The sequence below is a fragment of the Pongo abelii genome, chromosome 19 (assembly GCF_028885655.2).
Source record: "Pongo abelii isolate AG06213 chromosome 19, NHGRI_mPonAbe1-v2.0_pri, whole genome shotgun sequence".
NCBI classification, from domain to species: Eukaryota; Metazoa; Chordata; class Mammalia; order Primates; family Hominidae; genus Pongo; species Pongo abelii.
In genome coordinates this window covers 87,406,910-87,434,635 of record NC_072004.2, presented here as the reverse complement: position 1 = coordinate 87,434,635, position 27,726 = coordinate 87,406,910, and the positions used below count along the sequence as shown (strand labels likewise).

At 42.1% G+C, this 27,726-nt stretch overlaps 2 long non-coding RNA genes across 2 annotated transcripts; one reads left to right on the top strand and one right to left on the bottom strand.

Moving 5' to 3' along the window:
• Positions 1–515: 515 nt before the first annotated feature.
• On the top strand, positions 516–24,217 carry LOC103892891 (uncharacterized). Its single transcript, XR_657060.2, has 3 exons — positions 516–791; positions 20,984–21,057; positions 23,986–24,217. It is a non-coding gene; the product is annotated as an uncharacterized LOC103892891 (long non-coding RNA).
• Positions 21,212–27,726, bottom strand: LOC129051103 (uncharacterized). Its single transcript, XR_008515151.2, has 3 exons — positions 27,469–27,726; positions 22,017–22,085; positions 21,212–21,298 (listed from the first exon to the last, which is right to left on the bottom strand). It is a non-coding gene; the product is annotated as an uncharacterized LOC129051103 (long non-coding RNA).

The window sequence follows — 27,726 nt, the reverse complement described above, 5'->3', positions numbered from 1 at the left end:
CTGGGTCTGAATGTGGGCCTGTGTTCTGGCCCACCATCCTCAGGCCTGTACAGGGGACCGAAAGAGAATGGGCCACAGGAATGCACCCAGAACAGAGCCAAATTGTTCAAGCTGTGTGAAGAAGAAAGAAAAAACGAGAGGAGGGTGCACGGGGAGGGAGAAGAAGAAAAGCTTTCCTTGTCGGTTCAATTTCTCCGGAGATATTTGGAGGATAACATCGTAATTTTTCAGGGAGGGGCTGCAGGGGGAGCAGAAAACGAGAGAGCCGAGTTTTATCGGCACAGTGGCCCATACAGAAAGGTGACATTTGAGAGAACAATTGCTAGGTTGTTTGGCCACATTTGCTTCTATGAATGAGGCTTAAGAAAAGGTGTCTTTGGATTGCTACTAATAGTCATCTTCATCATTCCTGCTCTCTCTCTCTCTCTCTCTCTCTTTCTCAGTTCCCTTATGAAATAAGGGCACACAGGTAATAAACAAAGCACTATAAAAGATCAGATTGAGGTATTCTGTGGGCTCATTCAATGTCTAGAGCAAGCTTTCTGCACTCCACTGCCGGTGCTTTCTGGTTTCAAAAGCAGCTTCGAGACTGAGGAATCGTAGGCAGGATTAGACTAAGGCCCGGGAGTTCTACAACCCTGTTGAATTTAAAAGGACCATGATCTTGGTCAGCTAAACCACACCCGATGGCCAAGGGGCCCAGGAAAAGATGGCAGGGTAGAGACTCTTGGACTTACTCATTTGGATTTTGGAGTTTTACCTGACTTGGTCAAGCCTCATGCCAGATCCAGGTGAGTAGCTGCCTGGGCTAAAAAGCTGTCAGTGGAATCTCGTTTTTGCCAACCTTGACAGATGATTCACTGTGATCCTTATTTCTTCTCTTTTTGCCTGGATGTAGGCACTAGGGGTGACTTGCAATCTCCCAGCAGAATCTGTTCTGGCCACCTGCTGGGGGAGAAGATGGCCAACCTCTACAAAGGAATTGTATTGATGTGTAGGAATTGGGGGAAGGGAGTTAGGGAGGATAATCAGCAATGGATTGATGGAGAGGTATGAATGACTCTTCTCCCAAAGGGCAGGCTTTCTTGCCACAAGTCTTCTTGCTCCTGACCAGGCCTCTATCCCCTGCCCTTGCCTCCTGTATACTTCTCCTTTGCTCTCAATCTGCATGATTCCACATAAGCAAACAAGGGAGCTGTTGGAAAGTGTGAAGGGCCCCTGCCTGGTTTCCAACACAAGAAAGTTAAGTGAGTGAGCAGCAGGCACGAGCTGTGGATTGGATTTCCTACAGTATGTTGGTACCCAGGGCGCTTATCTAGAAAGTTCATCCACATGAAGGTGCTGCTGAGCTGGGTTCCCACAGGCCGGGCCTCTGGGCTGACAAGTAACTAAAGATGAAAGGGGGACCCAAGGGTTTTGGGGCTCTATGTTTCATCAGAGCCTCAATATTCTTTACTCTGCTATTTGTTCTCCTTCTCCTGGATTACAATAATCATTACTGGGTATAATCAAGTAACAGACCTTAATGGAGTTATATCTGTTTTGCAGAGAGGAGTATGGGGTTTAAATGGGCTTGTGCCCATGCTTGTATTTGCACAGGAATGCCCACCCAAATGTGATATACATACTTCAAATATTTGCTTGACAAAGCCTTGAAAATGCCATATTGCTTATGGACAGTAATTGTATCAGTTGTTTAGTTCTAGGCATTCCAAGGAGAAAATTCTTCTAGTAGCTATATATTCCCATCTATCTTATGACCAGTGAATAATGCCAGAGAGTGGTCTGATGTATACCTTCTATAACACTAGATTCTCCTATATCTACACAATACATTTAGCCTCAGGATTTTAGGTACTTTCCAAATGACCCATTTATTATTATTATTTTTATTAACCCTCATTTTGTGAGTAGAGAAAATGAATCATCAGGGCTTTCGGTTGTCTTCCAATTATTACACAGAAGTCTTTCTGAGGTTTAAATCTTAGCCTTCCCAGATGACAGATTTGTGTGTACATGTGTGTTTAAGTGTATGTATTAGAATGTACATCATGGGAGCTGTATACAAACGCAGTGGGTATATCGCTTGTTCTGTTAAGGTGTGTGTATGAGAATAAATAATGGAGAATATTGAGTCATTGTAACTTGGTGACTTCGACTCAGGCTCTAGACTTTTCAACACAGACTTTTCTGATAGCCTGCTGTGTGAGAAATGAGGCTGAACGCTGCAAAGACATGGTATTAATTCGTAGGAACGGGGTTATTTTTAATACCTCATAAATGTATTTCATAGACACGTACAAAGTTTAACATAGGTCTTCCCAATAATGAACAATAGATGTTTGAAAGCTCCCCCAATTTGCCATTACATAGAAAATTACCTCTTTATTTGCTCAGCTTCGAGGCTTTTGTTTCCTTTGCTTGTGTTTCCTAAGCAGTATGAATTTCTCTAGAAATAAAAGAGATTTTTAATATGGCTACTCTAAAATAAATCAAGCCTCTGGTTTTAACTGTGCCAGGAACATAGTTGTGCCAGGAACTGTGCCAGGAATCAGTAATGGTTTGAAGATTGAAGGAATGATTGAATAGTTCCCTGAACTGTAGGTATTGATTTATGTTAACGTACACCTCTGTATTTATTTACACAGGCGTGTGCTTTCTTAAGTGGAGTAGTCAATTTTTTGACTCAGTTGACAAGTTCTTATCTTAATGTCTCATTTAATTGATCAGCGACTTAAATTCAGTCAGTTAATCGGTTGCTTTGGTATTATGTAAATAAATTTTAAAAACTTTGTATCCTTGAATTTTTCTTCTTTGTATTTCCCATCATCATCTATATTTAATCAATATACATTGAGTAGTTTAAGATAAGACCTCATTTCTCTGAGACTACAGTTTGAAATACGCGTGCAGTATAAGTCAGGTATACCAAATCCTGGAACAGAATTTAACTTCTTTTCTCATACTTCCTGGTGGGAGACCTTGAATGACCAGCAGAGCTAATGGTAGCACAGGGGTCAAAAAATTTATTCCTATAAGGTGACAGAAGGAAAAATCACATCGTTGCTCGAGAATTCTATAATTAATGCTAACTACAAGTCACAATCTATGGTTGTGTTCTAAGAAGCATTTTGCCAAACAATGCTAGGTGAAGCAGTTGCCAATGTTGTCTGGACCGGACATCTGCTTTTTACAGACTTATGGGGGCATGGGGACCTAGGGCTCAGACACATGCATTATTCACTGTTTCTTTCTCTGCTTATTAGCCTGGTGGGTAAGGGCAGCATTAACCACCGGCCCAGCAGCCTTCGAGAACACCATGGCAAAATTCAAGAAAACACACAGTCTTGTGTTTGGGGCTTTAAGAGACTCTAAGGTGACTTGGTGCTCAGGAGGATTTGAGAACATATTGGCTTATAGCCATTACTGTTGGCTAATAATTGCACTAATCTTTTCGAGGTGGGGGTTAGTATGCCCCCCTCCTTCAATCTCCAAGACAGAGAACAATGGGTGAATTGTATTTCTGCACTATTCCATGAGATAGGGTCGGGACTGCAACTGGGTGGATATAAGGTCTTCAGGGGATGACCCACCAGGTGTTAGCCCCAAACCATTGTTAAGAAACCCAGGACCTGAGCATTACAGCTTTGGCCTAATGATAGGGAAGCATTTCCCTAGCTGAGCCATTTCAACAGCAGCTGTTTTGGGGTTCTCAAAAGTATCCTTTGGGTGCTCAGAAGCAAGTGCAGTGCTCACTGGAAGAGAAAGGGGAGTGAAAGGGTGTGTGTGTTTGACCTGCACATGTCTGCACTTGTGTGTGCTGCCTTCTATCCATTTTTCGCTTGCTTAAAATTCACGTAGTAAAACCATTTTGTCTTCTTTAGCATGGATGACATTAAACTGAAATTTGGAATTGCAATGCCACGTGGAGATACCTCTGTAGAATGAATTGTGAATGTGTGTGTGTGTGTGTGTGTGTGTGTGTGTGTGGTTGGTGGTGGTGGGGGCCATATTTGTCTTTAATATTAAAGTCAAGTTATCAATTCTACTACCAGGAGTTAAAATAATCTACAAGATTAATGTATGCAGAGGGTATATCCTCTGATGTAGAAAGTATCATTTAAATGTAAAGTTGTGATAAGCATGCATCCTCTAATTTAGAAAGTACGTGCACAGTAAAAACTTATGCCTAGAAAGTTCCACTAAGAATTTCAAGGGTTCTTAGATCAAAGGGGCAGGTAAACGTCAGAATATATTTGTCACAGTTCGTTCTAATCTCCTTCACTTTTCCCAAAACGGGGCCCATGATCATTTTAAACATCCTGAGCCTACCCTTTCCTTTTAGGGAATTTCCACGGGCTAGTTCAAATGTGGGGCACTGAGAAAGCCGGGTCCTTGCCACATACTGACTGGGATAGTTGCAGAGCATTTTATTTCTCCTCTGCCTCTCCACCCAAGGTTTCCCTCGTGCCTGAGAGTTCCAGCCCTTTCTCCATCTGCTGCCTGTTAAGCAGCTGCTAGGTTCAGCAACAAGGAGGCTGGTGTGGCTGGTGGATGGAGAACACTGTTAGTGTAACTTGGCAGGAGGTTGCACGCTGGCACAGAGGGGCGGTGAAAACGAGAGGAGGTGAGAATGTCTCCACGGGGTGGGGGGCGGAGGACAGAGAAGGGGGACGACCACTAGGAGACCCACTGCCCCTGGTGGCTGGAGCTCATAGGGAGCGGCTGGTCCAAATTGGATACGGATCCAGCAAAGACACAATGTCTCCCCTCCCAGACCCCAGGAGTTCTCCAGCCTGCATTTTCCAGCTCCCCACGAACATTTCCAAATTAAAAAATAAAATAAAAATACGTGTGGAAAAATACAGTAAAAGTGACAGCGCCTTCCCGGTTTCCGACTGTTCTGTTTTGACTTCACAATCAGCCACACTGGAGCCCCTGAGTAGCCAGCTTAATTTGTCACCTTGAATTATTAACCGTTTCCCTGCCTCTCTCGGTGGGTGTCCTCCTGGCTCCTCGCCCTGGCTGGCTCAGTGACCTGTTAATCTTGTGCCCTTTGCTCGGGCTTATGGCTCTGCCTGGAGAGCCCTGTTTCCCTCTTGGAGTCAAATTTGAATTCATTTCACAGTCACCTCTCAGCTGGTTTTTGCCAAGTGGTGGCTGAAACAGAAGGGTGATGGGAAAATGCAGGAAAGAATGGCTCCAGAGGCAGCTCTCGCGGGGTCCCCGGTGTCCTTTAGAAGTTCAACAGTTCAGTCTATTTCTCTTGGTTAAGGGCCAAGAGGCAGAGGGAGGCTCACTTTAGAACCGGGATGATATAGAATGTAGTCTATTGGGAAGCAGAGGAGAGCTAATCCTGATACATTTTTTATGTCAGCAAAATTAGTATGCGTGGTATTCTATCTCTCTTTCCATTATCCCTCTGGTACCTCATACTTTCATGTCTCATGCAGGCTTGGGACTTTTTTGGACAATATCCCAAGAACACCATTATCCAATGTTCCCTTTTTTCTGAAGACTTACATACCCCTAATACCGTTCATCCTTGAAGGCTTGTACTTTAGGACATCCAACTTATGAATACAAGCAATGAATCCAAGTTAATGAATTCTTTGGGGGAGCTACTAGTTTAATGTGTTACTCAGAGTACTAAGGTGTCTTTTAGAAACAAATTTAAAATGTATTAAAAATTCTTTTTTATTCTTATAAGATGTAAATTTTCTTATATTTAAAGAGGTAGTATGGTTGCATGAATTATAATTCAAAATATAAAAATAAAACCACCTCCCCCAGCAACTCAGGTCCTTTTCTAGAGGCAACTGCAATGATTAGTTTATTGCTTATCCTCCCACAGATGTTTATGCACATATGGGCAATTATAAAATCTCTACTGCTTTTGATTTTTTTAATTATTATACTTTAAGTTCTAGGGTACATGTGCACAACATGCAGGTTTGTTACATAGGTATACATGTGCCATGTTGGTTTGCTGCACCCATTAATTCGTCTTTTGTATTAGGTATTTCTCCTAATGCTATCCCTCCCCCAGCCCCCCACCCCATAACAGGCCCCAGGGTGTGATGTTCCCCACCCTGTGTCCAAGTGTTCTCATTGTTCAACTCCCACCTATGAGTGAGAACATGTAGTATTTGGCTTTCTGTCCTTGTGATAGTTTGCTCAGAATGATGGTTTCCAGCATCATCCATGTCCCTGCAAAGGACATGAACTCATCCTTTTTTATGGCTGCATAGTATGCCATGGTGTATATGTGCCACATTTTCTTAATCTTAATAATTAATTATTAATAAATGCTATACTTTAGACTAGTTTTACATTTAAGGAAAAGTTGTAAAGATAATTACAGAGTCTCCATTTACTGCATCATTCAGTTTTCCCTTTTGTTAACATCTCATAGTTTTGCGGTACATTTGTCACAGCTAGGGAACCAACATTGGTATATTAGAATTAATTAAATTCCACAGTTTATCAGGTTTCACTAGTTTTACCCCAGTGCCCCTTCTCGGTTCCAGGATCCCATCTTAAATTTAGCTGTCACGTCTCCTTAGACACCTCTGATCTGGGACAGTTTCTCAGACTTTCCTTGTTTTTGATGACCTGGACATTTTTGAGGAGGGCTGGTCAAGTATTTTGCAGAAGGTTCCTGAATTTGAGTTCGAGTGATGTTTTCCTCATGGTTAGACAAGGGTTTTTGAGACAATGACCTCAGAGATGAAGCGCCTTTCTCATCATGTGATATCAAGGGTATGTACTTCAGTATGACTTATTGCTGATGATGTTAACCTTGATCACCTGGCAAAAGTAGTGTGTGTCAGATTTCTCCAGTGTGAGGTTACTTCTCCTTGCTTCCATACTGTAATCTTTGGGAGAAAGTCACCAAATGCAGTCCAAATTCAATGAGTGGAGAGTTACGGTCCCTCTCCTTGTGGCCCCTTTAATTTTCAACAACATGACAACATACCCTACAGGCTTTACGTTTTTGTTTGAAACAACATATTTTAGAGATTGTCTCATGTCAATAACTCAACAACTTCCATATTTTCTATTAATTTGCATTTATTCTATGGATGTATGAAAACCATAATTGAGTCAACTAGTGATGCCATTTGTGACAGGCATTTAGGTTGCTTCAATATTTTGGTCTTGTAAACAATGCTGAAATAAATAACCTGGTACACACTCAAGTATACCTGCAGAATAAATTTCTGAATGTTAAATGGCTACTTAAAAAGGTGTGATTTGTAATTTCTTTTCTTTTTTCTTCTTTTTTTTTTCTGAGACGCAGTCTTGCTCTGTTGCCCAGGCTGGAGTGCGGTGGTGCGGTCTCAGCTCACTGCAAGCTCTGCCTCCTGGGTTCACACCATTCTCCTGCCTCAGCCTCCCAAGTAGCTGGGACTACAGACGCCCGCCACCACGCCCAGCTAATTTTTTTTGTATTTTTGGTAGAGACAGGGTTTCACTGTGTTAGCCAGGATGGTCTCGATCTCCTGACCTCGTGATCTGCCCACCTCGGCCTCCCAAAGTGCTGGGATTATAGGCTTGAGCCACCGTACCTGGCCTAGTGATTTGTAATTTCATGAGCTGTTGCTGTATTGCCTTCCACAGTCAATTTATAATCCCTCAGTATTATATAATCAGGAAGATTCAGTGGATGGAATTTTGGGTTGGTGGAGGACATATTTTTTAATTGGTAGACCACTGAGTGCTTTTGCAAATCTCCTTAAATCACATTACAGCAGGAACAACTATAGAAAATACAATTATTTAGGAGCAACCTGATCTGTGAGCTAATTTAGTGAGTCGAGCCCAGCCTACATGCTGAAGAGCTCACATGCCTCCTACCTAGTTCCTTAACTAGGTTTTCCCTCATGCCCATTTTGTCATACTCTTGAAACCTTCCTATCTTTGCATAGAACATTATTTTTTCCACTCCCACCTTCTTCCCCAACCAATCATGTACCTGTTGAAAGTTTGTATCTTGGCTAGGCCTATGTGACTCATTCTTTGCTATTGTAGCACAAATTCCCTCCATCTACCTTATATTTATTTGCACCGGTATATTGCTACATTCAGCCTCTTAAGTCATTGTTATATTGAAGACACTTTTGCCTCACATGTACATTATGAATATGCCAGGGTAAGTTGTTGTATCTTCTCTTTATTGTATCATTCCCCAAAGGCTCCTGAACCCAATGTGAAGAGAGTCCACATTGCTAGTAGACTGTTGGCTGCTCCTCTTCTCCTCGGTTCGCCTCCATCACCTGCTACAAGAGTCACCTGGGAGGAAACCATGGCTGTGAAGATGTCTGCCTATCCCTGGCTTCTTGGTGCTGAGACTCTTTCCTGAAAATAACTTGAGAGGGACAAATATTTTATTTGTGGCTAAGTGATAATTTCACAGGGGTAGTGAGGAATAGCTATAAAGATTACCAGAGAGAATTGAAATTATCCGAAACCATTGGAAATCACAGTGGAGTAACTTTTTTTTTTTTTTTTTTGAGACAGAGTCTTGCTCCGTCGCCCAGGCTGGAGTGCAGTGGCACGATCTCGGCTCACTGCAACCTCTACCTCCCGGGTTCAAGCGATTCTTCTGCCTCAGCCTCCCAAGTAGCTGGGACTAAAGGCACGTGCCACCATGCCCGGCTAATTTTTCTATTTTTAATAGAGATGGGGTTTCACCATATTGGCCAGGCTGGTCTCCTGACCTCATGATCCACCTGCCTTGGCCTCCCAAAGTGCTGGGATTACAGGCGTGAGCCACTGTGCCCAGCCCAGAGTGGAGTAACTTTGGGCCACAAAGGCATCGTGGATGGTAGGGACCGTGGCTTCTCTGCTGTGTTGGTGCTGGCTGCCTTGAATTTATTTACTGCATCCAGGTGGGCTGGCAACCGAGAAGGTTCTCCCTCTTGGCCATTCTGGTATTACACTAGCTGTTTAATCTGTTCTGGCTGCTATAAGAGAATACCACACATTGGGTGGCTTAAAAATAACATAAATTTATTTCTCACAGTTTTGGAGGCTGGAAAGTCCAAGATCAAGGCATTAGCAGACATGGTATCTGATGAGGTCCACTTTCTGGTTCACAGATGAAGCCTTCTCTCTGTGTTCTTATGTGGTGGAACGGATGAGGGCTCTCTCTGGAGCCTGCTTTATAAGGACATTAATTCCATTCATGAGGGTTTTACCCCTATGACCTAATGATGCCTCAAAGGTCCCACCTCAAATTAATATGATGGTTAGAATTTCAATATATTAAATTGGGAGAAACACAGATATTTAGACCATAGCACCAGGTTTTTTTTTTACTTTTTATTTTTTTCTGTAAATCCAAGTTGAGACAGACATACTCTGCTCTAATGTAGTTGTCTTTTGTCTAAGTCTCTGAAACCTAGCCTTCCTGAGATCAGAACATTGAGAAAGTCAGACATCTTGCCTTTGGGAATGGGCTTATCATTATTATTATTATTTTGTCTAGTGAAACATCCTCCATTGCACTTCTGCTTTCTAACCCTTTTAGCCCACACACACATCTATGGAGATAGTTTTTTCATTTGGTTCTTACTCATTCAATCTGTTTAAATGATGGGATTTTAGAGTTAGTAAGGTGTCTTGGAACCCCAAAGGAAAAGTCTCTCTCAAGGTCACAAAGCTGGTTGCAGAAGTCCAGGGTCATCTCAGACAGGTCTCTAACACCCATGAGTTAGTTTCTCTCTATCAGACTCCCTTATTTACTGAGTATCAAATAATAATAACAACAATAGTGATTAATGGCTGGCATTTACTGAGTACTTTCCATGCACCTATGATACGATAAATGATTTCCATGTATTGTTTTCTTTCTTTCTTTTTTTATGTTTTTTGATAGAGTCTTACTCTGGCACCCAGGCTGGAGTGCAGTGGTGCAAAAATCTCAGCTCACTGCAAACTCCACCCACCAGGTTCAAGCAGTTCTTCGGCCTCAGCTTCCCGAGCAGCTGGGATTACAAGCGCCTGCCGCTGCGCCCAGCTAATTTTGTATTTTTAGTAGAGACAGGGTTTCTTGGCCAGGCTGGTCTTGAACTCCTGACCTTGTGATCCACCTGCCTCGGCCTCCCAAAGTGCTGGGATTACAGGCGTGAGCCACTGCGCCCGGCCCCCATGTATTGTTTTCTTATAATCTCTCTCTAAGTCAGGCAACTATCATTATCCCCGTTTAGCAGATGAGGAAATTTAGGAAACAGTGATTAAGTTACTTGCCCAAGATCACAGGGCTAATAACAGGTGAAGTCAGGACAGTCAGATTGCTGAGTGTTCACACTTATCCTTGCTATGATGCCTTTCTGTGCTACATTACAGAGCAAAGTGGCACATGGAATGCAGGAAGGACATGGCAGAAACAGTCTCAGCCTTTGAGGGTTTCCATTATAGCCCAGGGGGCAAGATGTGGGGATAGGGTTACCTATAAAATACAGAACATCCAGTTACACTTGAATTCTGGATAGACACTGATTTTTTTTTCTTGCGTCTAAGTATGTCTCAAATATTGCCTGGGGCATACTTATCCTGAAAACCGTATGTGTTGTTAATCTGAAATTCAGATTTCACTGGGTATCCTGCATGTTTATGTGTTCAATCAGGCAAGATTTTATGGGGAAAATAAAGCTTACATGCTATACACTTTTCCTTTTCCTCGACGCCAGATGATCTTCTCTCTGTTCTCTTTTCCTTCTTCTGCACCTCTTGCTATTGGGCCCCTCTCCCTGCTGTGTGCACTCCTTCCAAGATATGCAACCTTGGGACACAGCAGCAGGTTCTAGAGCTATGTACCAGGCTGCCCAGCAGTCAGTGTGAAACCATTTTCCCTTCTCCCTGGGAGCTCAGCCCTGGGGTGTGCCCTGTAACGCCCGAGGCCTTGACGCTTCTGCGGGAACACTCTTCCTCTTGGCTCTCTCCATTTGCTCCGCTTAACCTGTACACCACCCCAGACATATTTTACCAGGGTTCCCACCCCGTCCAGTCCAGTCCAGTGGCTTGCACTGATTTGCATCAGGTCACTTGGTATTCATTAATATTCACCTACATCCCTGAACCCAAAGGGAATGAGGCAGCAAAGGAGCCTGGCTGCTTCTTTGTTCTCTCTCTGAGATAGGCTTTCATGGGAATCGGATGAGCCGTTGGGGTGGGGTGGGCGGCTGCTCTGAGCACACTAGCTGCAGTCACTGCCTGTGTACTCTCTGGGATGGGGGCGTTCCACCGGCTATTTTAAGTCCAGACTGGTGAATGTTGGGTTCCCCTTCGTTTACCTAGGCTTTCAATATTTTCCCTGGTACACGTTAAGGCGGTCACAGAATGTGGGAAACCAGGCAAGGGAAAAAATTAATGCAGTGTGATGATGCCCCTGCTAGCTGCTGCTAGATTCCATGGAAAAGATGGGGGGCTTGCTATCTGTGTCCACGGAGGCCTCCTAAAGCTGTTAGCTGTGTTGGCACCTGCTCAACTCCAGAGATGCTGGAAAAAGAAAACTGGCTGCAAACTTGGTCCGCAGCCTGCCTGGTAGCCCCAGCTCCACCCATTCCCGTGGAGTGGCTTTGCCCACTGTGAATGCCCCTTTATCGTCAGTGAGCGATAATGACTTTTCAAAAATACTGTGTAGGCCTTGTGTCCCGGATGCCTGTGGCATGAAGGCTCTGCTTCCCTTTCAAGGGTGTTGGCTTAAAAACTCACCCAGAAACCTGAGAAAAATATCTCCACTTGGCAGCTCAGGAGGCTGACACCAACCACCTTCTGTGTTTCAGCCTGCTGGCCATGAGCTAACTAGCGGACAGTTATTATAAGGGAAGGAAGCAACTTCAGTACAGAGAATTATGCAGCAGGCAAATGATAGTTATCTAAAATCCCACAGGGAATATTCCCCGTGTCACTTATTCCCCGTGTGACTTATCTAAAGTCCCGCAGGGAAAATCCCCTGCATGGTGAGGATTTAATTAAGAACCTTCCCTGAGCTGTAGATTGGCTTTGCAGGAATGTCCCCCCCTTGGCCTCCTGCAGTCTTAACCTCTTGGTTAGCACTGTGTCATTACAGCCTATAGTGGAAATCAAGTCCTCGTGTGGGTCTGAAGTTGGGTGTGTAGTTGGGTATTGGTCTTTCCCATGGGTCAAGCATTTGTTAAGTGCCTACTGTGTACTAGGCACTCGACAGTCACGTAATGCTGTGTACCTTATGTCTATCAACCTGCATTCACAACAACTCTGTGTGGTAGGTGTCATTGGATCTGCTCTACAGATGCCATCTTCAGTAGCTTGACTATGGTCACCAGACAAGATCAGCTTGGAAGACCCTCCTGTGCAGTGTCTTTCTTTACACAAAGGCTCCAAAATAGCAGAACTTTAATCTTGAGCATGCATTTTTCCACCTAATTGCAGCTTTTCTCTGGAAAAATAGGTCATACACAGAGGTGATGGGTCCACTTGAAGATTTTTATTTTGGTCATTTATCACACATTAGCAACTGAGTTCTATTCAGATACAGGTAATATAATTTTATTACTTTTTAGTGACTGATATGGTTTGGCTCTGGGTCCCCACCCAAATCTCATGTTGAATTGTAACTTTGGGAGAGGGATCCAGTGAGAAGTGATTCGATTATGGGGGCAGACTTTTCCCTTGCTGTTCTTGTGATAGTGAGTGAGTTCTCACAAGATCTGGTTGTTTTAAAAGTGTATCACTTCCCTTTTCACTCCCTCTCTCCTGCTGTGCCATGTGAAGATTGTGCCTGCTTCCCTTTCACCTTCCATCATGATTGTAAGTTTCCTGAGGCTTCCCCAGCCAGGCTTCCTGTAGAGCCTGTGGAACCATGAGCCAAGTAAACCTCTGCTCTTTATAAATTATCCAGTTTCAGGTAGTTCTTTATAGCAGTGTGAGAACAGACTAATACAGTGACATCAAGTGAAAAATGCCTCAACCCAAAGCTGTTGTCTTCCTGTCATATCTGAATGGGTTCTGTTGACTGGAGGACCACTTACATCCTCAACTGACCAGAAGATAGAGATGGTTCAATGTGGTCTCCAAATTGACTCACACTGGTCACTGAGATGTCAAAGGCAAACTCTTCTATTAAGAGTGTGAAATGCTCCATGTGAGCTTTTGTTCCTGCAGAGGTAATGCCCAGTGTGCGCACATTAAGTGTTGCTAACTTACTGGTGGAAAGTGAGCATTGGGAAAGTGCTTAGAGTCCTGATGTTTGACTCAATCTAGGTAAAATCATAATCACGGTTTTATTGATTGTTTGGTCCTCAGGGTGATCCTAATCACTTGCCCTCCATGAATGTTACCCTCCCTAACTGTGGTGACTGTGGGCTAGCCCTCATTTGGAGAGTCCCGAGAGCATGTATAAGTGAAATATCTGTTATTAATATCAGTTATGATTTTTAATTAAGTTATTGACAGCCCAAAGGATCACAGCCTTCTTGTAATAGGCAGACCCTCTCCCTGCCTGGAAGACAGGAGTTAGCAAAGCACATATATCTAGAAAAAAAATTATATTCTAGTTCTTACCTCAGAAGACATAAACCCAGTTTCCTGGAAAGTATGGAGAGATGGCCAACCCCCCAAACCTGCCTGTCATTCTTCCTCCCATGATGAACATTTCATATAACATTATGCAGATTTGGGGGCAAGTTGGTTGTTTACTTTTACTGCTTAAGCTTTTGCCAAGCTTTCTATGTGTTCTTTATATTGCTCATCAAAGGCCATTCATTCCATACCATTTCTCAAGAACCTGCTGTGGACAAATCCCTATGCTTGGTGCTCTGAAGGACATAGATGGTGTCAAAGATAAACAAGGGAGACTAAATGACCATACTAAAAACAAGCCAACAACTGTAAGGCAACAAACAGACTGTACAACCATGGTACTGACACTGTATCGCAAACCATATGTTCTTCTGCTAAAACAATCAATTAATGCTCCTAGAAATGAATTAGAATAATACACTCTGTTCCTGCAGATGCCCTAGTTTGCTGAGGATAATGGCTTCCAGCTCCATCCATGTCCCTGCAAAGGACATGATCTCGTTCCCGTTTATGGCTTCATAGTATTCAGTGGTGTATATGTACCACATTTTCTTTATCTGCTCTATCACTGATGGACATTTGGGTTGATTCCATGTCTTTGCTATTGTGAATAGTGCTGCAATGAACATACACATGCATGTATCTTTGTAATAGAATGATTTATCTTCTTTTGGGTGTATTCCCAGTAATGGGATTGCTGGGTCAAATGGGGAGGGAGAGCATTAGGAAAAATAGCTAATGCATGCTGGGCTTAATACCTAGGTGATGGGTTGATAGGTGCAGCAAACTACCATGGCACACGTTTACCTATGTAACAAACCTGCACATCCTGCACATGTACCCCTGAACTTAAAATAAAAATAAAAAAAGGTACATTCACTACTTCATTCCAATATTCACTCAACAAGTACTTCTTGAGGGTCTTTCATGTCAAACTTCTGCATTAAGCCCTAAGAAGAAAGTAGAATGGTGAAAGATAAGCTCCCCACTTCCAAGAGCTTGTAATTAGGCCGATAGGAGAGATTACAAGTAGGTCTTTCTTATATTGTTATTGTATAGGATAAATAAGGAGTCTGTTGTTTACAAGGAAATTTATGTTTGAAATGCAAACACACAGGTCAAATTCAAACAGACATCACTCTTTTTTAGGCACTCATAGATTAAAAATGTATGAAAATTTAAAATAAGAGAGAAGAAAGTTTGACACTAAAGTGAATGATTTTTTAAGCATTTCTCTGTGATAAGATCTCCAATTGATGAGGAATGTGTAGATGCACAGGAAGGGTATGGTCATGGAGTGTATTTCTTCAGGGCAGCAAACCCTCCTGTGTGGCTTAGATTCAAGGCAGCTTTAGTAGAACCTGAAGGTGACAGACATACCTCCAGGAAACAGTGGGGCTTAAGCAGAGTGGAAATAGGGAGAGAGGAAGTCCACACTGAGGTGGGAATGGAGGACAGGGAAAGATTCTCCTAATGTGAATGGAGGAGCAAAGCTGTGGGGTAAGGAAAGAGAAGGATAAAGGGAAGGAATAAATGTAGGCTATGAGTGCTAGCTAGACTGAGGGCTTTTGTTTTCAATCAAAACAAACTTTTGTATAGGTCAAATCTGTGCATGATACAAAAATCAAAAGGTCCAAAAAACATATTGTACAAAAATTCAGTCCCCTCCTGGTCTTAGCTCCTAGCCATCCAGTCCCCTACCCCACAGGCACCAGTGGTGCTTCTGGGTATCCTTCCAGGGATAGTATGTGCGTTTATTCCAGCACTAGAACAGTGGTTCCCAACCAGGGGTGATTTTACCCTCCAGGGAACACTTGGAAATGTCTGGAGACTTTTTGATGGTGATGATGGAGAGGGTGGTGGTCTGTGGGTGGGGTGCTAACATCTGGTGGACAGAAGCTAAGGATGTTGCTAAACATCTTATAATGCACAAGACACATACAATCTAGTTAGAAAGGTTATAGAGAGGAAGGAGATAGACTGTCAACTGCCCATACTATTAGGCACTTTGACATTTTTAATTTAAAATATAACTTGGAGACCTTTTTATTTAATTCAACACACACAGAATGGCTTGTATGGATGTAAAATACCGAAACACAGACAGCTGTCTTTGTAAAGCTCCATAATATTCTATTATATGGCTATGCCATAAATTTCTCCCCCCATTGTTGGACATTAGGTTTTTTCTCACAGTCTTCTGCATTATTCTGCACAGCATTAGAGACAATGCTTTTACATTCACTTTTCTGTAGATCTGGAAGTATATTTGTTAAGATTAATACCTTGAAGTAGAATTGCAGGATCAAGGAGGGTGTATGTTTGAATTCTGATAGATATTTAGACTAATATTAAATTTGCCATGATTAGTGTTTTTTTTTTTTTTTTTTTTTTTTTTAGAAATTACACCTGCCGTTCTTTGTTTTAGTTGTCTGGAGATGTGTTCTGGTACTGTGGGCAACAGAAGCAGATAGCACAATGCAGTGCTTTGTCAACTTATACAATCTTAGGAAATACTTAGGGAGCTTGTTAAAAATATAAGTTATCTGCCCCTCTCCCTACAGCAAGAAAATTAGAATCTTCAGAAGAGGGGTCTGGGAAGCAATGTGAACAAAGCCAGGAAATGTGGGCAACTGTCAGCATGACAAGGCAATGTCCCAGATGTTGATGTGGGGCTCAGGGTAGATGTAATTCAGAGTCATGGGAAAGTGACAGGAAATCCTTATAGCACAGATACTTGGGAGGGTTAATGAGCTGTGTTAGTTTCATCCTTGGAAGTATTTCACAAAATCCCAGCTTCTTCCTGTTGGGAAAAGTTAGGCAAGATCTGCACAGAGGAGGCAGGTGGCCAGGTATGGGGGTAGGTCGAGGGTTGGGAGGTGGCAGTAGATTAACAGACCTCTGTTTCTTTTCTCATTCATGTACTGCGTGACCCTCTACCTATGTTTTATATCAAAAGTGTTCCTCTTTAAAGGTTAGGCAATATCTGTATGATGCAGGTGGCCAGGTATGGAGGGTAGGTAGAGGGTTGGGAGGTAGGGGCAGATTAACAAACTTATGACCTTCTACCTATGTTTTACATCAAAAGTGCTCCTTTTTATAATAATTATGCCAGCTAATGACTATAGAGAACTTTCTGTGCCTGGCCCTCTGCTCTGTTGTTCACATATATTGCCTTTACTTCTTATAATGATGTGATATAGTAGGTCACTTCTTATTTCTTCATTTTGGATATGGAAACTGAGGGTCCCCAGGATTAAGTGATATGCCCAAGTTAATCCATTCTATCAGTAGTATAGCCAAGGACTGAAATTCAGGTGGGTTAGATTCCAAGACTATGATCTTTGCAAATTCACTGCACATACTTTTAAAAAGGGAGTAGGAAAAACCATAGAATAAACAAGCCAATATGGAAAGTCTATTTACACATTTTTACCTTGAAACTAATGAAACATTATTTTAGCACAGAAAGTAAAATTTGCATTTAGCGTAAAGATAAAAATAGGAGATACAGAGATGCCATATTGTCAGCTGGCCACTTCCGGACCTCCAGAAATCTTGCTTCACTTTTCTCTTAGCATTTATTTAGTTAAAAACTTTGAAGAATACTGTACTCTATTCAGTCGCTGGCATTCACCTCTCAGTTTTACACTTAACATAAGACATGCCATGAAAAACATTAGTACCTTCAAAACAGCGTGGTATCAAAACACGTAAAGCAAACACTGTTAGAATATGCAAGAACAATTTGGGCAGAAAACACACTTGCAAACCTAAACAAGCACCAAACCACAAAAACAGCAAATGGAGTAACTTCTGTTGAAAAGTTCTCCTTCTTGAATATCTTTTTCCTTCTTTTCTCAGGTAAAAATGGTGCTACCCTTGGAAATCCAAGAGCAGCTTCAAGAGTCAACTACACTAGCAATCCCTAAAGCTGGAGAATTTATGCCCATGGAAAAGTCTGTAGCGTTTTGCAAACCATGAGGCTGAGGAATAGACCTAGTTCCTGCGGCAGATCAAAATGGTAGCCCCTTTTCTTTCCATGAAAAGAATTTCTACGGAGACAGTAGGTTTCCCATTGGATTGTTGTCAGATGATTGACCTTATCTCTTTTCAACCCTTACTCTCAGAAAGATGCAGAAATGCAGCAACTATTGCAGGGATTCCGTGAGACAAAGGAGCTGTCTCCATAGCAGGGTGATGTTGCCTTTAGTAATAATTATAGTGATAAAAATATCATGTGATGTTCATGGAACAATGCCAAGCACTAGAACAGTGGTTCTCAACCAGGGGTGATTTTACCCTCCCAGGGGACACTTGGAAATGTCTGGAGACATTTTTGATGGTGATGATGGGGAAGATGGTGGTCTGTGGGTGGGGTGCTAACATCTGATGGATAGAAGCTAAGGATGTTGCTAAACATCCTGTAATGCATAAGGCAGTGTCCCTAACCTCGAACAAAGAATGATCCCTCACAAAATGAAAAGAGTGTTACGGTTGAGCAACCTTTCAGTAGACTGAGGCTTTTACACATATTTAGCCTTCAAAATAACCCTATAAGACACAGTTATTGTCCCCACTTTACAGATGAGAATATTTAAGCTTGAAGGAACTAGCTCCAATTGTTTGGACCTTTGAAGGCTCTCAGATTTCTTTGTTAAGATCTATTTGGTTCTATGGCCATAGCAGAACATTTAGGTTTGTTCAGTCGCTGGGAACTGGTTCCCTCAAATGTCAGCATGGAAGTTATTCAGCTCAAGCTGACCCAGTCCCTCTTCCATTCTGCTGACTAACAGCTGGTGGCTGGAGCTGCGGGGAGAAGATATTATATAATGTCTACAAAAGTGATGAAAAGTTGATTTAACTGCTAAGATAAACAACCAGCAAGATAGAATTTACACTGATTTAAAAATATGTTTGCTGAGCATAATATCTAGACTGCCCCCCACACCCTCTGTTCTTTATTCCTGACCTCTGATACTGCTGTGGCATGTGCTGTTGAGAAATCAGAGGTCTCAATGCCATGAGAATCAGACAAGAGGCAATCTCTACACTGCAACCATATACAGAATTAGGTCATTGAATTCCAAGAGTATTGGGTCCTTTGGAAGACAACTCTGTTATTCTTTTTTTTTTTTCCTTTTTGATAAATGCCTAGCTCCTTTTCAAAATATTTCCGACAGGAAAATCAGACTTTTTCTTTTGAATCATTTCTCTGCATCTGGGTTGGATGTTGACTACTTCTTCTCTTTCCTCTGCTATTTTTCTATCCTTTTCGCTATTTTTTTCAACCTTTTTCTCAGTTGTTTCTATTCCCTTCTTCTCCCCTCTCCTTATAATAGCTCCCACTGTGCACCAGGCAAATCAGTATGGTTGGGTCAATAAGGGCAAAGACCTCTTTATAGTGGTGGGGAGGCACCAACTTTGAAGTCTTTTGTAAATGAATAAAAACTCCCTGAAATTTTTTGAAACCTAAGCTGGTTACAACAGGGTACAAATATAAATAATTTTTCCCCTCACAATTTTCAAAAACTTTCTAACTAGCTATCTGCCTTATCCTACTGCTCATACACATTTAAATGTTATTATCACTTCAACTAACTGATTTCAATGAAACTCAAAATGCATGTACCCTAAAACCTAAAGTATAATAATAATAAATAAATAAATTAAAATAAAAAAATGCATGTTAATTTAACAAACATTGATTAATCATGTATTATGGGCCAGGTTGTATATTATGGGCTGTGAGAGGTAGCAGGTTGAATATGTTGTAACCTCTGCCCTGTAGGAACTTAACATTTTGGTGGGGAAAATGAGTAAATAGACATCCAGTTGTCACTATAGGTTGAAGTATTCATTATCAATTGCTGTAGAACAAATCACCCCAAAAACTTTGTGGCTTAAGATAACACACATTTATCATCTCACAGTTTCTGTAAGCCAGGAATCCAGATATGGTTTTACTTAGTCTTCTCATTTCAAGGTTTCTCATAAGCCTGCAATCAAGGTGTTAGTATAATATCTGTGGTCTTATCTGAAACCTCAACTAGAGAAAGGTTCACTTCTAAGCTAACCCATATGGTTGTTGGGAGTATTCAGTTACTTGACAATTGTTGGAAGGAAGGTCTCAGTTTCTCACCAGCCATTGACTGGAGGCCACCCTCATTTCCTTGCCACATGGGCCTCTCCAACACTGCAGCTTGCTTCTTCAAAGCATACAAGCTGAGAAGGCAATTGAGAGAGGCTGTGAACAAAACAAAAGTTACAGCTTTGTGTAAACTAATTTTGGAAATGACAGCTCATCACTTGTGTGTATTCAATTGATTAGAAGAAAACCACTAAGTCCAGCTCACATTCAAGAAGAGAGTATTACATCAGGGCTTGAATATCAGGAGGGGAGATGATTAGGAGCTGTCTCAGAACTGCCTACCTATAGGGTTTAAGAGATTATTAAAGAGAGGCTCAAAGAAGCTGTCATTTGCTAGGCGCAATGGCTCACGCCTGTAATCCCAGCACTTTGGGAGGCCGAGGTGGGCAGATCACGAGGTCAAGAGATCAAGACCATCGTGGTCAACATGGTGAAACCCTGTCTCTACTAAAAATACAAAAATTAGCTGGGCATGGTGGTGTGTGCCCATAGTCCCAGCAACTCAGGAGGCTGAGGCAGGAGAATCTCTTGAACCCAGGAGGCAGAGGTTGCAGTGAGCCAAGATCGTGCCATTGCACTCTAGCCTGGCAACAGAGTGAGACTCCAACTAAAAAATAAATAAGTAAATAAAAAGAAGCTGTGATTGTGTGAAAGCAGGGAGTGGTAAAGAAATCTTATTTTTAAAAGGAGATATGTTTTACTCTACTGATACTAGACTGCTCTAGAAGGTTTGCATCTACCCAGTGATTTGTGGAATAATCCCAGACCTCCAGAATTTGCGATTGGAGTGTTGGTGGCTAACTACTTAAGGTATTATGTCTCTAGTCATGATGAAACATGAAGCCGCAACAGTGTCCCCAAAGCCACATTTATAGTTGTTCTATTCAGGCTCTGTCTCAAGGAATTTTTTGTAATCAAAAGGTCATTCAGTTGTTTATAGTTGTTATTACAGTTGACTCTTAAACAATGCAGGGACTAGGCGCCCCAACACCCCATGCAGTCAAAAGTTGGCATGTAACTTTTGACCCCCCAAAAACTTAACTACTAGTAGGCTACTGTTGACTGGAAGTCTTATTGGTAACAGAAACAGTTGATTATACAGGTTTTGTATGTTATATGTATTATACACTATATTCTTACAATAGACTTAAGAAAGAAATGTTATTAAGAAAATCATAAAGAAGAGAAAATATATTTATTATTCATTAAGTGGAAGCAGAACATCATAATGGTCTTCATCCTTATCGTCTTCACATTGAGTAGGCTGAGGAGGAAGAGGAAGAGGAGGGGTTGGTCTTGCTGTATCAGGAGTGGCAGAAGCAGAAGAAAATCCAAGTGTAAATGGACCTGCACAGGTCAACCTATCTTGTTCAAGGGTCAATTGTACATTTAAATGCATTTTTTGTATCAGTTAATGCTAGATAGTTAAACTCAAGGATGAATTACCTTTGAGGGATTAGATAATAAAGCTCAAAAATTAGTAAGATTTACCTTTGAGGGCTTCTCCTCTGTCAAGACCAGGAGTTGAACTATGCCCTTTGGGTTAAATCTGTCCCCATGTCATCTGTTTTTGAATGGCTAATGAGATTAAAAAAAAGATAGTTTTTATGTTTTTTAACGTTTGGAAAACAAATAAAAAATATTTTATGACATGAAAACGATATGAAATTTAAATTGCAATGCATATAAAGTGTTATTGGCATGGAGCCATGCCCATTTGTTTCCATATTGTCCCCTATAGACTGAATGTCTGTGTCCTCCCGGAATTCTTATCTTCAAATCTAATCCCCAATGTGATGGTATTTGGAGGTAGGGCCTTTGGGAGGTGATTAGGTAATATTGTTTTGCTGTGTCTCCACCCAAATCTCATCTTGAATTCCCATGTGTTGTGGGAGGTAATTGAATCATGGGGGCAGGTCTTTCCCGTGCTGTTCTCGCGATAGTGAGTAAGTCTCATGAGATATGATGGTTTTAAAAATAGGAGTTTCCCTGCACAAGCTCTCCCTCTTTACCTGCTGCCGTCCATGTAAGATGTAACTTCCTTCTCCTTGCCTTCTGCCATGATTGTGAGGCTTCCCCAACTACGTGAAACTGTAAGTCCATTAAACCTCTTTCTTTTGTAAATTGCTCAGTCTTGGGTATGTCTTTATCAGCAGCATGAAAATGGACTAATACATTAGGTCTTGAGGGTGGAGCCCCCATGCAGGGGATTAGTACTCTTATAAAATAGATCCCAGAGGGCTCCCTTTTCCCTTCTGCCATGTGAGGACACAGAGAGAAGACAACATCTACAAACCAGGAAGTAGGCTCTCGCCAGATGTGGAATCCACTGGAGCCTTGACCTTAGACTTCTCAGCTTCCAGAACTATGAGAAATAAATGTCTGTTATATATAAGCCACTCAGGCCACAGTATTGTTTAATAGAAGCCCAAACAGACTAAGACATCGTCTATGGTTGTTGCAAAAACAGCAGACTTGAGTAGTTGCCACAGAGACCATATGACCTACAAAGCCTAAACATTTTTACTATCTGGCACTTTTAAGAAGAACATTTGCCCCCTTTGGTCTAGAGGAAGATGGACACGCAAACAAATGATTATTGCACTGTGGTAAGTGGTGTACTGGCCTTACAGACAAAAGACATCAAGGAGCACAGAGCAGGAGTCTGCAAACTTTGTGGAGCTCTCCTTGAGGATAAGTAGGAGTTTTCCCAAAATGGGAGGAGAAAAGAGAGAAAAACTGATCTCAAGAGTTTGACCCATTTATGCCTAGTGTTCCATTATTGGAATGCCAAGCATGTGGGAGTTATTTATATCCTACTGCTCAAGATCATCACCAAGATCTGATTGCAAAAATTGCAATCTCAGGCATAAATGGGTCAAGCTGGTAATCACATACTCCTTAAAGAGTGAGGCACTCCCTGAAATCGCTGGCAAAACCCTGTGTTTATGTACATATGTGTGCTTTTCCCACCTTAGGGATAGAATTTATCTCTTTCAACAGGTTTTCAACAGCTTAAGAATCACTACCGTGGGCGGACATGGCAGCCCATGCAAAGTCACAAAGGTGTAATGTAGAGAACAGCACACTCATGGGGTCAACAGTGAGATCAGCGAGAACACAGAACAGATTTCTATGGAGGAGAGTGGGAAATGAGGCTAAATAAATGTCACCCAACATCAGAGGGAGTACCCAGGATGGGGGGTGGGGCAGAGGTCTGAGGCTGATTCAGTATAGTACAAAGGACTAATTAGTACAAGGATAGTGAACAACATCAAGTTAAACAGATGTGGACTTTGCTGTCAGGTGGCTACTCCATCAAATGCAGTTGGTGGACAGGCAAGAAGAACCCAGCTAGCCTGCAGAGAGGCTGTGGGTTGGCTGTTCATTGTATTAAGAATAGAAGGGCTGACCAGATGGTCAACTTTTTTTTTTTTTTCTTCTCTTTGCTTTTTAAAAATTGATCCAAATATTTGTACTTATTTATGGGGTACATACTATATTTCGTCACATGCATAGACTGTGTGTAATGGTCACATCTGAGTATTTGCAGTGTCCATAACCATTAGTCTTTATCATTTCTATGTGTGGAACATCTCAGGTCCTTTCTTCTAGGTATTTTGAAATACACAATACCTTGTTAACTATAGCAAATAACCAGCTCTTTAATCATTCCTTGGTCAAATCTCCATTTCATACATCCCTGCAAACCAAAACAACATTGACTAAATCTGCCTCTGGCCCTGTGAAAGGCCAGCCAAACAGCAAGAGGCCAGCGCAAGACATAGCTTCCTCTTCTAGAGCTGAGACTTCACTTTTGATTGTACTGTGGAGCACATAGAACAACATCGAATTCCCAGGTGATGGGAGGGAGAGTTCCTAGGACTAGGGAAACAGAGCCTATGGATGTGAGGTGTGTGAGGAGGTGGAGTGGGGAGGTAATGGTTTTCACTGGATTCCTTTTTATATTTTATTTAGATTAAGTTCTGCTCAGCAGGGTGATTTCTTAATTAGAGCTGCCCAGCCAAGCAGACCTCCAGCTCAAACCCCTGTGCTGCCTTCTAAGGTTTCATGAGGGACCTTGTCCTGCCTTATTTCCTGAGTTCTAATATTTGAATAGTATGCAGTGGATTTCAATGGGAGGAAAAGACATGTAATTTAATCATCGTTATTAGATTTTGCCTGTGGATGGGGAGAGGAGGGGGAAGCAGGAGGGACATGGGTCCTTTCTTCGTTAATTTTCTTTTTCTCTACCTTTCTTCCAGTGGTCAAAGGAGGAGGAGGATCAATGGCCTTTTTTCCTCCGCCCAACCTTTTTTTTTTTTTTTTTTTTTAAACAAAGAAGCAAAGTGAGAACATTAAGCCCGAAAGAGAACTGTGTTCATTGCAGGACTTTTTGAGGTCTGGTTAAGCCATTTATATAAAGAAATTACACAGTTCCTCTTTGGTAACCTCAATCCTGAGAGTTAGTGTGACAGGCCTACAGCTTTTTGTTCTCTTCATCACTCCAGAAGTTGCAGACTGTGCTCAGCAAGACCTCACAACATGGAGGAAAATTAAAGAGATAAATGGTCCATGGAGTATTCCCTTACCCCACTATAAATTGACATCATTTTGTGCACAATCCAGGGAGAAGAGAAAGAAGACCAGAAGCTCGCAAACCATCCGAGAGAAGGAAGGGAGCTTTGTCATGTTGCCATCTGAGGCAAGTATACTTGGGATGGGACAGGCAAGCTGAATAGGAATGAAAAAGAGCACTTGGTCAACAAATACACAAATCTATTAAGGTTTTTCAAGAAAGAGAGACAAAATTCAGCATGATTCACCAAAAAGAAAAAGAAAAAAATTATGTCCAGAACTCTCCCAATTGTCCTGCTAAATACACACACACACACACACACACACACACACACACACACCAGCCTATAATCCCCCCACCTCATGTCCCTATCCTGTTGATCTTTCCTCACTTAAAAATTATCGGAAAAGAATTTATTCATTTGGGAGGATTCCAGGCACTACATTTATGTTGAGTTCAGATGAAATGGGATCCAGACTTTTCAAACCGTACTGTTTTACAGATAAAACACAAAGGCAGAACTTCATTATCTGGAGACACTGCCCTTTCTTTTTTCTCCTGCCTTTTGTTTCTGAGCAATTTTAAGATTGTTTGGAAAGTATCATAACAGGGGCAGAGCGTTTTTTTACCACATCTATTTCAGGAGGGTTTTTAATACAGAATAATAAAATTATTGCTAAACAGATGGAAGAGTTTTACTAAAGCTAGAAAAGACACTTTTGCTAATACACCCTATAGGCTGATCTCAATTCTCTCATTGTTAAGAATGCTTGGTCTAAGAGAGTCTTATTTATGTGCCAAATGGCTTTATTAAATCATTGTATTAACACAGAAAAAGTCCTACTACAATGACTGTCTCTGTGTGATCAAAACTTGTCCATGATCCTGCTGATAGCCTATTTATTCTGAAATTTAAAAAGGTAACATTCCACTACAGCCTAATGTTGGCCAAGTTTTACAAAATTCATTATAATATGGCTGGAAGGGTTACTATGTCCCAGCCAGGGAAGGCCTAAGTTTTATCAGGGCAGTAGTCCCCAGACAAAAAGAAAACTGAAAAAGAGACCTCTCATCCACTCATAGAAATTAATCCCTGGCAACATTGTAATAATTTCACCTGTAGAAATACAATGGGTCTGTGATTTCTACTTTGATTAATAAAAAAACAAACAAAAACAAACCAAAACCCAGGGTAATCTCAGTGCTTTGGGAGGCTGAGGCAGGAGGAACACTTGAGGCCACAAGTTTGAGACCAGTGTGGGCAACATAGCAAGACCCTGTCAATACAAAAAAATTAAAAACTTAGCTAGGCATAGTGGCTTGTGCCTGTCATTTCAGCCACTCAGGAGGCTGAGGTGGGAGGATTGCTTGAGCTCGAGAGTTTGAGGCTACAGTGAGCTATGATCATGCCACTGCACTCCAGCCTGGGTGACAGAGCAAGACTCTGACCCCTCCCTACCGCCCCCCGCCGACCAAAAAGAATCCCAGTGGCAAATTCAAAGGCAAATTAACTGCACTGGTGAATCCAGGACTATGGCATGTGAAAAGAGTTTAAAAAGCCAGGAGAAGCAAAGTTTGTTGTATACTGGATTTTGAAACCGAATTAAACACAGACACACAAAATTTTTGAATGTAAAATTAATACATGTTGATTGTAGAGAAAAAAAAATCACTCCTAAGCCTACCACTGAGAAAGCATATTTGTTTTGGCTGCCCAAGATTTATTTCTGCCTTCATGTGGAAGCAAGCTTTAAAGGCTCTGTGTTAGGGCATAGTCTAGAAACATGGGGCCCCATGGGCACCAGGAAAACTTACAAAGGGAAGAGATGGAACTGGGAGGGTTCAAGCTACCAGTTCCATCTCTCCATGTTTTAGAGAATTGGGGCACTAAGTCAGCCAGGTAAGGTCAGGTCAGAGGAGGGCCCGGATGAAGCCTGAGACGCAGAGGGACAGTGCATGAATGGAGACCTTGGGTAGCACCAACGTGTAGTGGCAGAGGTGGGGTGGATGTGGCTGATGTCAGGGAGAGAATGGGGAGCATGCACAGGGCTCAGTCCTATACATACATTGAAAATCCTTTAGCCTTTCAAAGATTATTAACCCAAATCACCTTTCTTGCTTACTCCAGATGCCTCAGCCTCTGATATAATTGCTAAGTATCTGCTGTGTTAAAAATAAACATTTGAGAATCAAGGTTGATTTTTCTCTTTTCTTTTGAATTGTAATTGCGATGTACTCATGGCCTGCCATGACGTGAGGTCTGGCTTAGATTAGCCCCTGGCTGAGAGACCCATGCTAATTTAGTGCCTGCAATTATGCCTGCCTCTAATCGTGTTCTGCTCTTTGTAGGATGTGCCCTTTGCAATAGAAGCAACGGTTATGCTGGGTCATCTACACTTTCTTGCCCCAGGCCCCTTGTGACACACATTGCTGAGACAACTGGCCAGGATTAGGGGTATGATCTGTGACCCTGAAACAGAGTGAAATTGATTGGCAATGAGGGATGAGGGGGGTGATCCTATGAAAATTATAAGCACCGTAAGTATTCTAATATCTGACCCCTCACTGCCATGGATGTGCACCTGCCTCCCAGCCATAAAAATGCTTCCAATAAAAGAATCAAAAACGAAAACATGCAGAAAAACTTTTATGTATGAGTGCATTTGTCTGAGGTGTCATCCAGCCGTAGCTTCAGAGTAGGGGTGTACATGTCAATTGAGAATGATCAGCCTTTGCTTTCTGTCTGCAGAGGCTGGCAAAGGGGAAACAAGCTGCATAGTTTAGTGCTGGCAAAATAAACCACTATGCAGTTATAAACAAGAGTCGGTGGGTGAGTCGAAAGATGGGTGGATGGGTGAGTGGGTGGCTCCTCTTCCTGATGTATAAAAACAGAACTCCTAGGTTTGGGGTTCATGTTACAATTGGACCCCAGGAAAACAGACTATATATTCAAAATAATTCTAAACCAGTTTTAAAATATAAATTAAAAACTATTTTCCCTCTAGCACATTTAGATATTATTATTTACTAAGAGAAAGAAGAACAGGCTACATGCCATCTTGGATAGCTCCCTCTTGCTCCTAGATTCACAAATGATACCAGGGAAGCCACTGCTTGCCTCTGTGCCTTTGGGGAGGCAGGGGTTGTAGGGGGAAGTCTGAAAGCTCACCATCACGGAGCTCCAACTCCTTCTTCCTGAGATGGGGCACTTGGCTGTGAAGCCACAGGAGGCTGGAGGGGTAGAGGCTGGGGGCAGGAAGAGGAGGAAGTGAGGAAGGGGGCGATGGCCGGGAGGGCTCTGGGAGAGTAACCAATTCCTTCACTGGGGGCAGGCGGGAGTCTCCAGGGTCACTATGGGGCAACCTGTGAAGGGAAGGGAGGAAAGGGATTTCCGGAAGTCTCCCGCTCTCCCTCCTGCCTGCTTCCC